At 36.6% G+C, this 15,848-nt stretch overlaps 1 protein-coding gene across 6 annotated transcripts in view; it reads right to left on the bottom strand.

Moving 5' to 3' along the window:
* Positions 1–15,848, bottom strand: part of LOC5572637 — a 348,615-nt gene that overhangs the window by 267,735 nt on the left and 65,032 nt on the right. Inside the window, exon 1 of one of the 6 annotated variants that reach the window (XM_021843391.1) lies at positions 15,150–15,282. The exons of the other annotated variants lie outside the window; for them this stretch is intronic. The gene's annotated coding sequence lies outside the window, so the exon portion shown is untranslated. Of the gene's footprint in view, positions 1–15,149; positions 15,283–15,848 lie in introns of those variants that run through there. 6 annotated transcript variants of the gene reach the window in all.

The following is a 15,848-nucleotide window of genomic DNA, read 5'->3' as shown; positions in this document are numbered from 1 at the left end:
AATAATGTATTGACTACTGATTCCTTCAACGATAGACCATAACTTAAGTACAAAAAATGACTCAACATCCTAAACATGATGACAAGGTACCAATTGATGTAAGCTGCAGCATAGATTTACTTGCAAAATTTTCACTTCTCATAACCTGAGACTCATAATTAATTGATGACAAGAATTAAATTAACCCGCGTTGAACATACAACTTAATGAACGAATTGAGCGTGTTTTGGATGGAAGTTCGAAGCCACAACTTTAGACTTCACCTTTAAAAGATTGAAGATAACTATGCGAGTGCATGGCATCATAGGCCAACCTTCAAGAAAGTGCATAGAATGAACAGTAATACTGCTGGGCGTACAAAATACTGTCAGGTATGAAGTTTGGCACACTGACCCAAGCATAACAGCTTATTCCAATTCAAGAATAAAATATCCCTTCACGAATAAAAATCTGTTTCCCTAATCATGATTTACAAGCCATGAAATTCATAAATTGGCTTCGATATGATATCAGGAAGGCAAGTCATGGTTCATGCAATCATAATCATGATTCTTTATGAGCACAACTATCAGAGTGATAACACTAAACGGTGCGCTTTACTTCATGCACGGGCAAAAATGCGGCACTTTAAATAAGGAGAAATAGTCATGATTTTAAAAGGAAGGTGTGTTTTCATGTTATGAGAATACACCATGACCAAAAATCATGAAATCGTGAAGCATTGTACCGTAACGCCGGCTGTACGTCACGTTTTAAATTTTAACGGAAAAAATGTCAATTCAAATCGTCAAATCATAAAGTATGTTTGCTGAAACCATGAATCAAATGTATGAAAACATAAGCACTATTCATGGATTTAATCATCTGTTATTTATAATTCCTTTTTTTATATATTAAAAGTGGCAATTTCGGTCATGAAATCATGAAGAAGGATCTGATATCATGAATACAGTTCATGGGTACATAAGCACTTTTCATGCATTTACGATTTACGTGCCATTTACGATTCCGATTTTGGTGCTGAAAACTGGCAACTTGAGTCATGAAATTATGAAGAAAGATTCCTAAATCATGAACTCATTTCATGAAAACAAACATTATACGTCAATTAAGATACCAGTTTATATTGGCATAGGTAAACAAATAAAATTAAGATTGAAATCGTTACGGCTTTTGTGCCGGTAGTTTTGTAATAAACTGTGAAAACATTCCATAAATATCAACCAGGCACGCAAAAACTCAATGGATTTTGTTTTCGAAAAATCTCTAAAATTGCCTTACGTTATAAATGGACCGCCCCTTATATTATGAACAAAAATCATCTGGATCAATTTACATGGCTTTTATTATTGATAAATAAAAATTCTTCGATTGGAAGGATCTAAATATTCTAGATGTGAGAAGTTTCAATTATCCTGCAATCGTTTACCTTTAAAGAAAATATAATGAATAATTTTCTACCTGCTTTAACATTTTTTTGTTTCTTCTTTCTTTGCATGACGCTATCTTGAGAAACTCCGTACAATTTTTTTCCATACTCTAAAAAGCAACACTTTAAAAATGTAAGAAAAAAGGGTAAATTCTATGAATTTATAAAAATTGCAGAATTCTTCACATATGGTTCCGGATTCAAAATCAAGAACTCCTCAACATTTTTTTAACGTAATGCAAGATTTAATTTCAGTTAAACCTAGTTACATAATGTAGATTCAACATCAGTTATATCCTACATCAGTGATTCCCAAAATGGGCGAATTCGCCCCCCTGGGGGCGATTTTCAGGTCCAGGGGGGCGAAAATTTGTATAACTGAATTTGGGGGGCGAAACTGCTAGAAAGGGGGCGAAAGTGAAAAACAATAGATTAAAAGTTTGTAAGAGACAATCATATATTAATGATAGCATATACATCTGAGGAAGAATTTATTTGACCCCTAACTATTTCATTGGTTCATTACCTCTAAACGCGTTAATGGTTTTTGCCAATATATAATATTGAATGCATTTTGAAAGCAGAAAGTATGTGAGAACTTTTGGCGATGTTTGAAATTTATTTCCAAGACCAAAGTGAAGTTTGTTGGTTTTTTGTTAGGGGATCTTCATAATAAGGCAGCTTAAATTTCTATTATTCCTCACGCATTTGTTAAACTACTCATTTTGATATTTTGTTGACACGTATACTAATCAGTATTTATAGTACAAATCATAAAAAAAATTATATGACTTTGGTGGACAAAAATCGAGCGCCATTGAAAAATTACTAAATGTCATACACGTAAATCACCCTATTAAAAATAGGCCAGAGCGACTTCAAATTTCATGGATCAAAGCTTGAAAAAAAAACTCTAAATTGAACGTAATATTTCAGTGAAAGAAAAGATGCAAAAAGTTTGAGTTTACTGATTTTTTATATTTTGTATATAGATTGGACTATTTCCAGAACAGAGAAAATGTATTACCAAAATTCCGTAAATTCGATTTCAACAATTTGAGAAACATTTGAAAAGAAGACAAAAATGCAGAACGTGAGCCGAAACTTTTTCGATGATAGCACATTAGCCAGGATAATAGATTTGTTGATACAAAAACAATACAATTAAAGATATTGCATGGCTCTTTTATGGATACACAAGTAAAATAATAGAATAAGTAGAATAAATAAATAAATAAATAGAATACACTCATTTTGGGGTAATATTTCTTGTGAATGAAGAAAAATGAGTGATTCTTCATCTTACTGCACAAAAATATGTTACGAAAAGAGGATCAATTTTCTGCAATAACGCAAAGAGAGCAACGATGAAGAGAAATGAATGAATGCAGATAGGCCCTTATAAAAAAAACAATGCTGAAATACTTAAATTTCATATCAGGGGGGCGATTAAAAAAGTATTGGTCTCAAGGGGGCGAAAGTCAAAAAAGTTTGGGAAACACTGTCCTACATTATGAGGCAATGGCAATGTTCTAAATAAAATAGCGTCATAGGTTAATAGGTAAATAGAATATAGGTAAACACATTAATGAAAAAAGTCCCTTTTAAAAGTTTGTTACTTTCAGTAAAAATTCCATCCGATGAAGTAATAAAAACATTTTTTAAGGTAAAGCTTCTCTGTGAGGTGAATCTTCATGAATTTCGTCAAAAAGTTACAGAAATTATAGAGTGAATTCTTGATTTTTTCGAAAGGAATTTAGTAAATTATTCCGAATTCAATTTACCGTTTTGTCTCAAATTCCGAACATGACTCATATTCCGAACACTCGCCTTTCGTGCAATATTTTTTGACCAAAAATGGAGAGTGGATAGATATCTGAATGTTATTTATGGAAGAATGTCGGGATTAATAATTATGTTTAAAGTAATTGTTATTATTATTATTAACTTTATAAACGAGATTTGTCGCTCGATGCTTGCTCATCTCGGTGAAAAAAGAAAAATATAGGGTACCAGAGGGGTGTTCTTCACCATTGTCTCCAGCTTACGCAAACTATCAACCGTCTTGCACGCCAGTTTTGAACGGTAATGAGGGCGCATGTTGTCCCAAATTACCTCGAAGATTCGCTGAGGATCCAACGGAGTGCTCAATTGTTTATTCAGCCGCTCTATTCCCGATATTTTGCCTCAACGTCATTTTTAGTCTCTTCAAATTTCCCTCGTATAGTAAGTTCATAGTCTACTTCATCATTTATCAAATGGTCCGCATATGGAAGTTTGACAGCCATTTCAATAGAAAAAATGTAGTTTAAAATCAAAAGGGAAATATAAGAAAAAAAAAACAAAACAACTAATAAACTAATTCTATATATAACCAATATATTTCACTGCACTAATTCAATGTTTCCCAAATCTCAAAACCTTCCAAAGTCTTATAATTTACCAAATTTACTATATCACTCAAAGAATCTACACAAAACCCAAAATTACGACGAATCATTACTCAGAAACTAATAATATGTGAACCTAAAATTATCCATTAATATAACGCAAATATTTTCCGAAAAATAATTCCACATCAGAAATTCCATAAATTCTCAAAATATTCCGAAGACCTTAGTTGGGCACCAATTTGTAGCCAGCCCGGGCGATCGGTCTTAAAGCACGTAGCTTAAGCGCCACTCCACAAGGGAGACCACATGCCCAATTTTGATTTGCCCGGTCCATTGAATTTTCCCGAAAAGAATTTCAAAGATCGCTTCAGCTGACTTACGAACCAAACGACCGAACGGGGTTCACCCTATTACCGCTACGCAACCACACAATCAACACGCTAAACTTCATCCGCTCAGAATGAGTGCCGAGTACACAAAATCGGCCTCTCTTAATGCAGCACAGATTCTGTGCAAAGGGGGCTGTACACAGTTTTGTGCAAACGGTGGTAAACAAACCGAATGAGTGAAAAGCGCACAGAGGAGGAGCGTTTGGAATGCGAAATACGCTTCCATTTTTGTTTTTGCTTCTAAAAGCATTGAAAATACATTCAAATTTTAAAGTTTTCAGTGATTTTTTCATTCGAATAGCCGAAGCGGAAGCAAATGGGGAAAAAAATCCACATTTGCGACCATCTTCAGCCTTTTCGCTGGAAAAATCCCAGAAAACTCCCCATCTTACCAAAGGCCAACTGTTTGCTGCCGTGCGGGAGATGACTGACAGTTCCAGTTCCATCAATCCGCGCACAGCCAATGGCCAACGCATCGGCTACACACAGCATGAGTGCGACTTACACAGAATTTTCACTCAGCAAGAGAGTCCTGCATTGGTTGCCTCATTCTGTGTAGTTTTAACACATGCGCTGCGTTGAGCAGGCCTAGCGTGTATCTGTTATGTGCTCATGTGCTCTATGTTCTACGTCACCGACCAAAGCAGTGCATCTGCGGGCTAGTCTGCACTCCTGGTGACAATCGGATCTGGCGGCGGCAATTCGTCACGCACGCATCGTGATCCACTTCCACTAGTAAGGCTTTAGTAGCGCATACTCTTCAGTCTTAAGACTGGACAAAAAACACTCCGAGGCGCCCTCACCGGACGCCCCACTTCACTCCGAAAAAAGGTTCAAATTGGCTTGACTCACCGAGTTCGTTGGCCTCTTACGCTGTCGTTGACCTGTGACCCAGGTCAGTGTCCTCGTCTAGACGAGCGACGATCTCCAATGGCGGTACTGTTGAATGACGCGCTCTTCACCGGAGCCGGGGTCTCGCAATGGCGGCGACAATTATCGAGCTTCGCCGTCGGTTGGATGGATTGACCGACCTGCGAATCCTAGAGGTCCCCTGAACCTCCCTCGGTCGATTTGGTGACGGATCGGCCGACTTCCAGCTGGTTAGCGGTTACTGGGCAAAGATTTCGTCCGTTGGGGAAAAGTCCACGCGCTTGGGTGCGGGTGGATTTGCTGCGAAGAAACCAGCCTTACGGCTAAAACGAACACTGAGCACGACACTACATGGCATATATCGAGCACAATTACCTTTGACATTTGGCTATCACGCTAATTCGCACACAAATCCTAACTACGCACACTTTTCACGAACTAGAGAACGAATAAATATTTAATTAATTACATGTACTTAACGTCACTTGAACAATCTTACCTTTCAAAGAAAATCAAACGAATTACAAACGCGCACACTTCTAATTTGCTGGGTAGTCACGAACGTAATGAACGAATCTGTGACTCCTCAGATTAAGGAAAGTGAATCTTGGACAAACCAGAAATTCGTCATTTCCCGAAACTTCACCGTACACATTCGTGACCATATAGTCACGAAGGAATACTCGGCACGATGGTTGGGCAGCTGTCCCTTTCCAACCTTTCGAGAAACCCGCTAGGAGAGATTCAGCACAATGTTCGCAATTCGCGATTGCCTACGCTAAGGGAAATCTTATAATTTGAATTTATAAATTCTACTGTACATTTACTATATTTACTTCTTAATTCATATCCGCATTTGAACAATATTTACAAATATTCTAACGGACTATATTTACAAAATATATACAAAACTCCTGACCGCTACAGGCTGCATTCCCCGCAATGTTTTTTATCCATTCTGCTTTGTACACTTTCAGTTGGTGATAGTATCAAACGAAGTGGTCTATAGGGGTTTGTAGCTGGTGCTGACGGTCGTAGAAAAGCAATGTAGTGAACCGAAGAACTACGATGAAAATCAGGTTCCGGAATCTCTCAGGATGGCAAAAAACGGGGTACTCCAAGATCCTAACGTTCTTCAGGATGTATCATTCACAGGTCAAAAATGCGAACGGAGATTCAACACGAAAAAATAGTAAAAATCAATAAAAAAAAATATCACCATAAAAACACAATCAAAAGAATACAGCAGTGATGCCCGATTCTGTTTTTGCACGGGGGATGCGTACCGAGCAAAAAAAGTTTTCAGTTCAAAATTTCAAAAACCGTGCAAAAAAGTAACACCATTTCTCGACATTTCATTATAAAATAAGGTTTTGTCGAAAAATTATGTATGGAAACTTTTTTTGCACGGCCGTGTAAAAAAAATTCCGTACAAAAACAGAATCGGGTGTACGAAATTTGTGTAAATCGTGATTATTTCGACCGAAATTACTTCTGTAAAACAAGAAATTTGCTTGCACCACAAGTCAAATGCAGTGACATCATTGCACAATTTTCGTATATTGATCTGAAGGCCTGAATAGAAAAGAGTTCGTGAATGACCTTAGATAGGCATTCCCAGACAACCAAAATGTACGTATAACGAAATCACCTGGAGGCTTTGTATGTCCAAAATTTCACTTATAAGATGTCGCGAAAAGGCCTTCTACGTACAAAAGTGGAGGCGATATGCATGCATATATTATGTGATGAATAATAACATACAATGCGAGTGTATAAATATTCTACCGAACTAACCTGTGATCTTATGCGACTTAACTTATGATAACAAATATTGATTTGACAGCTGCTACGGATTGATTCGACTTACTTTGTACGAGTGTACGGAACGAATTAAAACGTACAAATGAACTGAGAAAAGAAGTGTTTTATGCGAGGAAACTCATCAATCTGACGAGCAGCCCTGTCGTCCTGCTTAGTCGCGCTTAGTCGACGACTAAGAAGCTTTTCTCAGATTTTTTTTTAGAATTTTTAACCTGAGGTCATAAACATAATGTGCGCCCATAATCATAAACATGCGGTTATAAACATAATCTAGCGCCCCATAAGATATCAATCGAAATTTCCAACCTGTTCCTTCCAACGCTCTGGAGTAATTTGACCCTATTTCATATAGTACTTCATATAGAACATGAGTATATTACCGCCCTGTATCAACGCCCAAGAGTAATTTCACTATATCTATCGGTCGGTAGAACATCGATTGAACATTTCAGGCTTTATCAATACCCTAGAGTAATTTTACCTTATTCTACGTAGATCAAAATTGAAAACTCTAATCTGTCAACGCCCTGGAGTAATTTTACTTTGTCCCATATAGATCCGTAGTGTCCTAACGCCCTGTATGACATCATTTAAAATTCAAGCTTTATCAACGCCTAGGAGTAACTTGTCCTCCTTTATGTAGACGCCCATCTTTACGCCGCACATAATTTGAATATTCCAAGCATTATTAACGCCCTGGAGTAGTTTGGACTCGTGTCTTGTAAATCAGCTGCATCTTAACGCTCTGTGAGACAATATCAAGATGTATAAACGCCCTTGACTCATTTGACCTTGTCTTACGTAAATCAGGTGCATCTCAATGCTCTGCATGGATTAAAAACTCCAATCTGTATCGATGCTTTAGAGTAATAGATCAGCTACATTTCAACGCCCTGTAGGACATGATTTAATTACTGCAAGCTATATAAATGCCCTGGATAAATTTGACTTCATCCCATGTAAATCAAGTGCAGCTTGACGCCCTGTATGACATCAATAGAAACTCCAAGCTCTATCAACGCCCTGGAGTAATTTGACCTATATCGATCAAATATATCTCAACGCCCTGTAGGACATCAATCTATCTATATAAATAAAAATGGATTTGTGTTTGTATGTCACAAAATGGCTTACGAACGGGTCGACGGATTTGAATGATTCTTTCTCTGTTTTGTTCGTCAAGGGTTCCGACGTGTTTGTGTGTATAACAATCCCAGGATATTTACCGGGAAAGTTGGGAAAACGAGCGTGAACGAATCTGTCATTTTGTATGGGACGATCAATAGCGTTTTTCAATAGCCTACTTGATGGCAAGACGAAGTTTGCCGGGACCACTAGTTGAAAATATAAGCTTTATCGACGCCCTGGAGTAATGTGATACCATTTTACGTAGACCAAGTGCATCTTTACGCCCTGTTGGACATCAATTGAATATTCTAAGATTCAATAACGCCCTGAAGTGATTTGACCTTGTTCCATGTAAATGAGCTGTATTTAAACGACCTGTGGGGCAAATGTCAAGATGTATAAAAAATCTCCACTAATTTGACCTTGTCTTACGTGGATCAGGTGCACCTCAATGCCCTGTATTGATTGAATATTTCAATCTGTATTGACGCCTTGGAGTAATTTGACCTTGTCTCATGTAGATTTTATATCAAGTGCATATTAACGCCCTGTAGGACATAAATTGAAAATTCCATGCTGTATCAATTTGGACTCGTGTCATGTAAATCAACTTCATATTAACGCCCTGTTCGATATCTATATTCCTTGTCATACGTAAGATCAGGTGCAACTTAATGCTCTGTATCCATTGAAAATTCCAAGCCATATCAACGCCCTGGAGTAATTTGACCTCATTCCTTGAAGATCAAGTACATCTCAACGCCCTATAGGACATCATTTAAGAATTTCAAGCTTTAGCAACGCCCTGGCCTTATTTCAGGTAGTTCAGAAACATCTTTACGCTTTGTATAACATCGAAGTTGTCAAAATATATCAACGCCCTGGATTAATTTGTTCCTTTCTCACGTATATTAGGTAAATCTTAACGTCCTCTAAGACGTCAATAGAAAATTCTAGCCTTTTCAACGCCCTCAAATAATTCAAGCTTATCTTATGTAGGTCAGGTGCATTTTACGCCCTTCAGGAAATATTCTAAACTGTGTTACCGCTCTGGAGTAATTTGGCCTAATTCTATGTAGATCAGGTACAATTTGTATGGCATGAATCGTAAATTCCGAGATGCCCTGGAGTAATATGACCGTATTCCACATTGAGCAAGTGCAACTTAACGCCCTGTATGGCATCAATCGAAATTGTCAAGCTATATAGTAATTGATCTTGTCTCATGTAGATCGTATTAACGCTTTGTTGAACATCAATTATATGTTAAAATGTGCATATTGAGGATTTTGCCCTCTAATAGACTCACACCTAAATAATTTTGTCACACCAACATATTCTCCCACCATGTTTGCCATATATTGGATGGCGTCGTAGCTAATAAAACCAATAAGTAACGCACATGTAACGCATTCTGTTGGATTGTACATTGAATGCAAGTTGCGTGCTTCTATCAAAGTGCTATATAAACTGATGTGTGAGTATTTATTTTTCCACGTTAAAAATGTGCACTAGAATCTATTCCTCAACAAAACGAACAATACATTCTGAACATTATCAACACCCTGGAGTAATTTGACCTTATCCTATGAATATTTTTCAATCTGTTCCTGGTTTGCTGGGCAGTGTTTTGGAAAGCCCAAGCAAGACGCTTCGTTTTCGGGACGCCGGGAGTTTGGATTTCAGTTCCCGGTTTTGCTGGGCAGTGTTTTGGAAAGCCCAAGCAAGACGCTTCGTTTTCGGGACGCCGGGAGTTCGGTTTTCGGTTCGCGGGTTTTGCTGGGCAGTGTTTTGGAAAGCCCAAGCAAGACGCTTCGTTTTCGGGACACCGGGAGTTCGGTTTTCGGTTCGTGGGTTTTGCTGGGCAGTGTTTTGGAAAGCCCAAACAAGACGCTTCGTTTTCGGTTCGCGGGTTTTGCTGGGCAGTGTTTTAGAAAGCCTAAGCAAGACGCTTCGTTTTAATGACGCCGGGAGTTTGGATTTCAGTTCCTGGTTTTGCTGGGCAGTGTTTTGGAAAGACCAAGCAAGACGCTTCGTTTTCGGGACGCCGGGAGTTCGGTTTTCGGTTCGCGGGTTTTGCTGGGCAGTGTTTTGGAAAGCCCAAGCAAGACGCTTCGTTTTCGGGACGCCGAGAGTTCGGTTTTCGGTTCGTGGGCTTTGCTGGGCAGTGTTTTGGAAAGCCCAAACAAGACGCTTCGTTTTCGGTTCGCGGGTTTTGCTGGGCAGTGTTTTAGAAAGCCTAAGCAAGACGCTTCGTTTTAATGACGCCGGGAGTTTGGATTTCAGTTCCTGGTTTTGCTGGGCAGTGTTTTGGAAAGACCAAGCAAGACGCTTCGTTTTCGGGACGCCGGGAGTTCGGTTTTCGGTTCGCGGGTTTCGCTGGGCAGTGTTTTGGAAAGCCCAAGCAAGACACTTCGTTTTCGGGACGCCGGGAGTTTGGTTTTCAGTTCGCGTGTTGTGCTGGGCAGTGTTTTGGAAAGCCCAAACAAGACGCTTCGTTTTCGGGACACCGGGAGTTTGGTTTTCGGTTCGTGGGTTTTGCTGGGCAGTGTTTTGGAAAGCCCAAGCAAGACGCTTCATTTTAGAGGCGCCGAGAAGTTTTGCTGTTCGCGCTGTGTGAGTGCGAAAAGATATTCGTGTTCAGTCGAGGATGGATTACCAACTGGTGAGCTCGTTTCATGCTTATGATAACACATTTTTTCATGTAAACGTTACTTTTTTGTAATATTCAATCAAACTTTGTATGGTTCGTCACTACAAGTGTCGGCATTATGCCTGTTTTATACTATTCTAATAAACATAGAAACTTTTTTACATTACTTAAAATATTTTTTGAATTGTTCGACATTATGAATGTCGACGTTTATTTTGAAACTTCTACCAAAGACTTTTCTTCTTGAGGCATAAATGTTCTGTAATACTTTTATGTAATTTTCAAACAAACTATGTATGGTTCTTCACTACAAGTGTCGGCATTATTCCTGTTTCATATAACTTAAAATTTACGCATATATTTTTCTCTTTTCGCCATTAATAAAAACTTTTTTTGAATGGTTCGACATTACAGATGTTGACGTTCATTGCAAATCTTCTACCAAAAACTTTTTGAGACAAAACTAAAAAGTAGCTTTAAGTATAAACCATATTTTTCCTCCTTATCCATGGATCGCATCACCGACCAAAGGTGACTCCCAGATCTTTTCCTTCTCCACTAATAAACACCCTTCCCGTGGTGATTGTGGAGATGCAGAGGTATTCTCGGTCTCTAGAAGCAACAATCATTACACCCTAACATTTCTGCCCTATCCCAACTGACTGTAAGGACTTGGCCGGCGCCGTTATTGATCAATAATATTAGATCTGCTAAAATTGCACTCCGAGAGTAAGCGGAAACTCCCATCCTTTATTCATTTGGATCGCAGTGCAATTATTACCAGTTCCGATCAATCACGGAGTAGCAACCATTGACATGTACAGTCAGTCTATGCTATGCTTACTTACTTATTTGGCTTTACATCAATTATCTTGATAAAGCCTCGCCAACAATGTTTCGCCAATTCCCTCGGTTCATGGCCGCTTCTATGCTATGCTTATCCTATGAATATTTTTCAATCTGTATTAACGCCCTGAAGTGATTATACATTGTTTCACGTAGAACATCTGCATCTTAACGCCCTCTAGAAAAGAAATTAAATTGTGTTTGCTTTATGTCCATAACTAACGTATATCAAGTGAAGAGTAGTAGTAGTTACGTCGTCTGCTCTTGTGGGAACGAGCGATACAATTAGGATCAATGTTGATGTTGTTGGTGAATTATATCCGTTTTATTTGTTGTTTATAATATCTATATTTTGTCTCATATTATTTTTCCAAACTATTTATCAAACGATTGTGCTACTTTTCCTCGAATGACGTTTCCGCGAATGAAAGTTCCCCGAATAACCCTTTTTTTCGAATCTCATTTTTCCGAATGAAGTGTCACTTCGAGAAGTGATGCAGTACATGAAGGTGCAAAAATAGTTCTTAGAAACAGGATGCGTACCAGATGACTGGTCTGTTCACCACTCTAAAATGTAGAAAGTCGTGAAACGGGATACTCGGAGAACAGACATTCAAAGGACTGACGTTCGAGGAAACGACGAGGAAACAATATTTAGGGCAAACTAGCACAATCCTTTAATAAAATGGATATTGCGATAAAAAAGCATTTGTCTACAGGGCTGTATGCACTTGATCCTTAGTATTCTGTATTATTAAAGAAATTATTGGTTAAATTATCTCGAGAGATCCTTCGATGAAAGCACGAGATCATTAAGGGACCCAAGACCACTCTCGAACTTTGATAAAATATGTTAAAGTTTAAAGCTGAAAAATTATAGGGTGTACCAGTTATGGCCATAGTGGTTCCCTATTTCGCCATACGTGATAACTTGAATGTCTCTACATTTTGAAAAGTTTTGTGTGTTTTATTAGTAAGATATAGGATATATCTTGATGTTAAAGCATTCAAAAAGATTAAAAATGTGAAAGTTATCGAAATTTCACATATGGCCAAATAGGGAACCACTATGGCCATAACTGGTACACTTTCCCTATATATTATTATATATAATATATGTTCTATAGACAGTCAGTTCATACCCTTGTTTATTTTGGACCAATAATTTTCATGTGATAGTGATAAACTTTCATAATCAAGTAAACACTAAGAACAGTATTTTCGTATTTTTTAATTTGATGAAATTAGTTTGAAACCCTTCTGTAACTGATACTTGGCAATTACAAGATCCACCACTATATCTAACGTAAAACTACAAAAGATAAAAACATTGAAATCCCCATAAATTGTTGACTTTTTTCATTTTGATATTACTTCAAAAGCGATATTTCATTTTTAATTTAAGCTATAATTTGGCTGAAAATCGAACACATCTTCTTTAAGTTAAAAAGCAGTTAGAACGTTCTAGATGTTTAGAAAATTCAAAAAAATCTTTGTACACTTAATTATTTGATTCATTTTTTTTAATATCATATATTTCTATATGTATGCATCATATATTACATTACGTTCAAACATTCGAAACATCGAGGCTTAAGTATTAAGTTATTTATGTCTAACTTTAAAACTTTTCTTTGCATTCTAGTCAAGTCTATACATTTTCCTAGTATTACATGACTGAGCATACGCATAAAATTTCTTTAAAAAAATGTTTCGAGCTATGGTTAAGTATTTATCGCTGAAACGCGGTTACCATAGGCATATATTATTATAATTACAGATTGCATCGTAGTTCGCTTGAATTTTATAAAACTAGAGGAGAAGCGTTTTGGTAAACTCAAACTGCTGGACCCTAGCTTGACAGTTTACAAAAAGCTTGGTTTTTTGATAAATTCTATGTATTTCTTCACGTATCTTTCTTCTCATATATTCGCTGAAACACAAATCAATCTTAGGGTCATCGCATGGAGGAAAGATATAGTTCAATTTAAAATAATGTTGGCGACCATTTTGAATTTGGCTCTATCTTGATTTTTTTTTTTTCAGAAAAACGTGTTTCGCCGTTAGCGCTTTGTTTTGAATTCTTAGATCAGAATCAATAAGCTTCGAAAACACTGAGTTCGAGCAGCTGCAAAACTGCCCTATAATATTTACCGGATGAACGAATTTCTAATTAAATGCGAACATCATATTTTGTACAATGCTATTTTGTTCTAGGTCAATTTATCAAAAAATAAATAAATACAGTATCAAGTTATTAAAAAAAATCATACAATTGTTAAAATTATGCTCTTGACTTAGAGTTTACTCCAAAAATGTTGAATCAATTTGTTAAAATTTTTCACAATTTTGTTTAAAAAGCGAAATGCAATAACAATATATTGTTTTAAAATCAAAATGCCGAACACAAGAAAAATTTTGAAATTTGAGGCAGACAAAAAAAATGTTTACAAATAAACGGTTTGATGTGGTTATTGGATTGGCGTTAGGTGCCCCGTTTTACACTGAGTGATAGGTTCTACAAGACTAAGTTCATTTCATGGATTGAGATTTCTTTTTAAAGGGCATATCGAAATAGTCTCAGTTGTTAGACTCTAGAAAATAGTCACATAGCATATACAGTAGTATAAAAAGCCATTGTTATAGTAGATTCAATTGATACAAGGACAAAATAACTATCACTTTTTACATTAGAATTTTTTTTAATTAAATAATGTTTAAGCCCATGTACTTGATCTCTTGATTCCATATTTTAATATAAATGGCACACAAACTAAATACGTGCAAATGAATATTGATTTTTGTTTATTAGGAATGTATATTGAAGTTTTTGTGATATTTGTAATTTTTATATATAAAATGTTGCTAAGGGTTTTTGGATTTCCGTTTATGATCTGCATAGACTGAAAGTCGAAAACCCATAGCAACATAACCTTCATCACAGTTGATCCCTATGTATTAAAATAGTTGTGATATTTCTTATTTTTAACGCCTGGGAGTGAAAGCGCCCTCTGGACCATAGCAACGCCCCCTTAAAAAGGGACGACTAAGAAGCTCAACTTTTACGACGACAGGGCTGCTGACGAGTTTATCCACGTTTTTTTGCGGGTTTGATGTAATTAGTATGAATAAACGAGTTATAACGTGAACTTTCATGCGATTTCTGGTTGTCTGGGTTATTCATATACATACACACTCCGAAAAAATCATGTGATTTTACGTCTTTTGAATGTACATAAAAGAAGCGAGCCGGATGACATGCATTTATGTCACATTTGAAATACCATATCGTCTGATTCGGGAAATGCCGATCATAGTGACATTATGTTCGTGTTCTTTAACGTGTAAAATTACATTTTTTGTTCAATACATCTTTAAGGACACATTTTTATGTCGTTTTATCATTTACATCATGTGCCATTCAGTCATACTATGAATTACGTCCACAGTAATTTCCATTGTTTTTAAGAGTGTACTCAATGTTATAGATCAAAATGGTTCAATGCTGCGTGAGCTCCGATGATCAATGAATATGGTTTTTAATTTGAATATCTATACTCCAAGAAGTTCATGAGATCTAGAAGACATGTCTTAAGACATACATAGTAGATATGTACCTTCTTAGTGTTGCCCTGTTCATGCAAAAACTATAATGTATAGAATTTCAACGATATCCATATTTTTATGCTGAACGGATGTTGCTTAGCCCTAGACAGTACTGAACACCTGCAAGCGTCCAAAAGCAGTCACCTGAAAAGAAAAAATATTGAAATTAGTATTGTTGTTATGATATTGATAAAGTTGTATAATAATGTTTAATCAAATGATATAACATCCAAATAAATGTTGCTGAAAAAAAAAACATTCTATTATTTTTTTGCCTTTTGAATTGAGCAATTTTGCAGAAGGATATATTGCTCTGAATATGTCCATTTTGAATTAATCATTTGTATATCAAAATTTATTGTTTTCTGTCAAAATTGGAGGTTTCCGATAACTTTAATTATGAAAAGCTGTAAACCTTCAAAAAATTGAAGATTATTTAAGTTATTTTAATCATGACATTGATATTTTAATCTTGACCATTGTGTATGAAATAATACAGCCAACGCATACTGTATTCTCTCCAGTACTGTACACTCAATGAAATTGATTGAATTATATGAAATGAAATGTACTTTTACCGCGTGTCATCGACCAGAAAACAAGTGTATTCAATGGATTTAACAGAAAAGGGAACGAAATTACGATCTTCTGTTTACTTGTTTAATCCTTGAGTAAAAAAAAAACGCCCAAGTGTATAAACATCAAAAATA

This window comes from Aedes aegypti, chromosome 2, assembly GCF_002204515.2.
Source record: "Aedes aegypti strain LVP_AGWG chromosome 2, AaegL5.0 Primary Assembly, whole genome shotgun sequence".
NCBI classification, from domain to species: Eukaryota; Metazoa; Arthropoda; class Insecta; order Diptera; family Culicidae; genus Aedes; species Aedes aegypti.
This window is presented reverse-complemented; position numbering and strand designations above follow the sequence as displayed.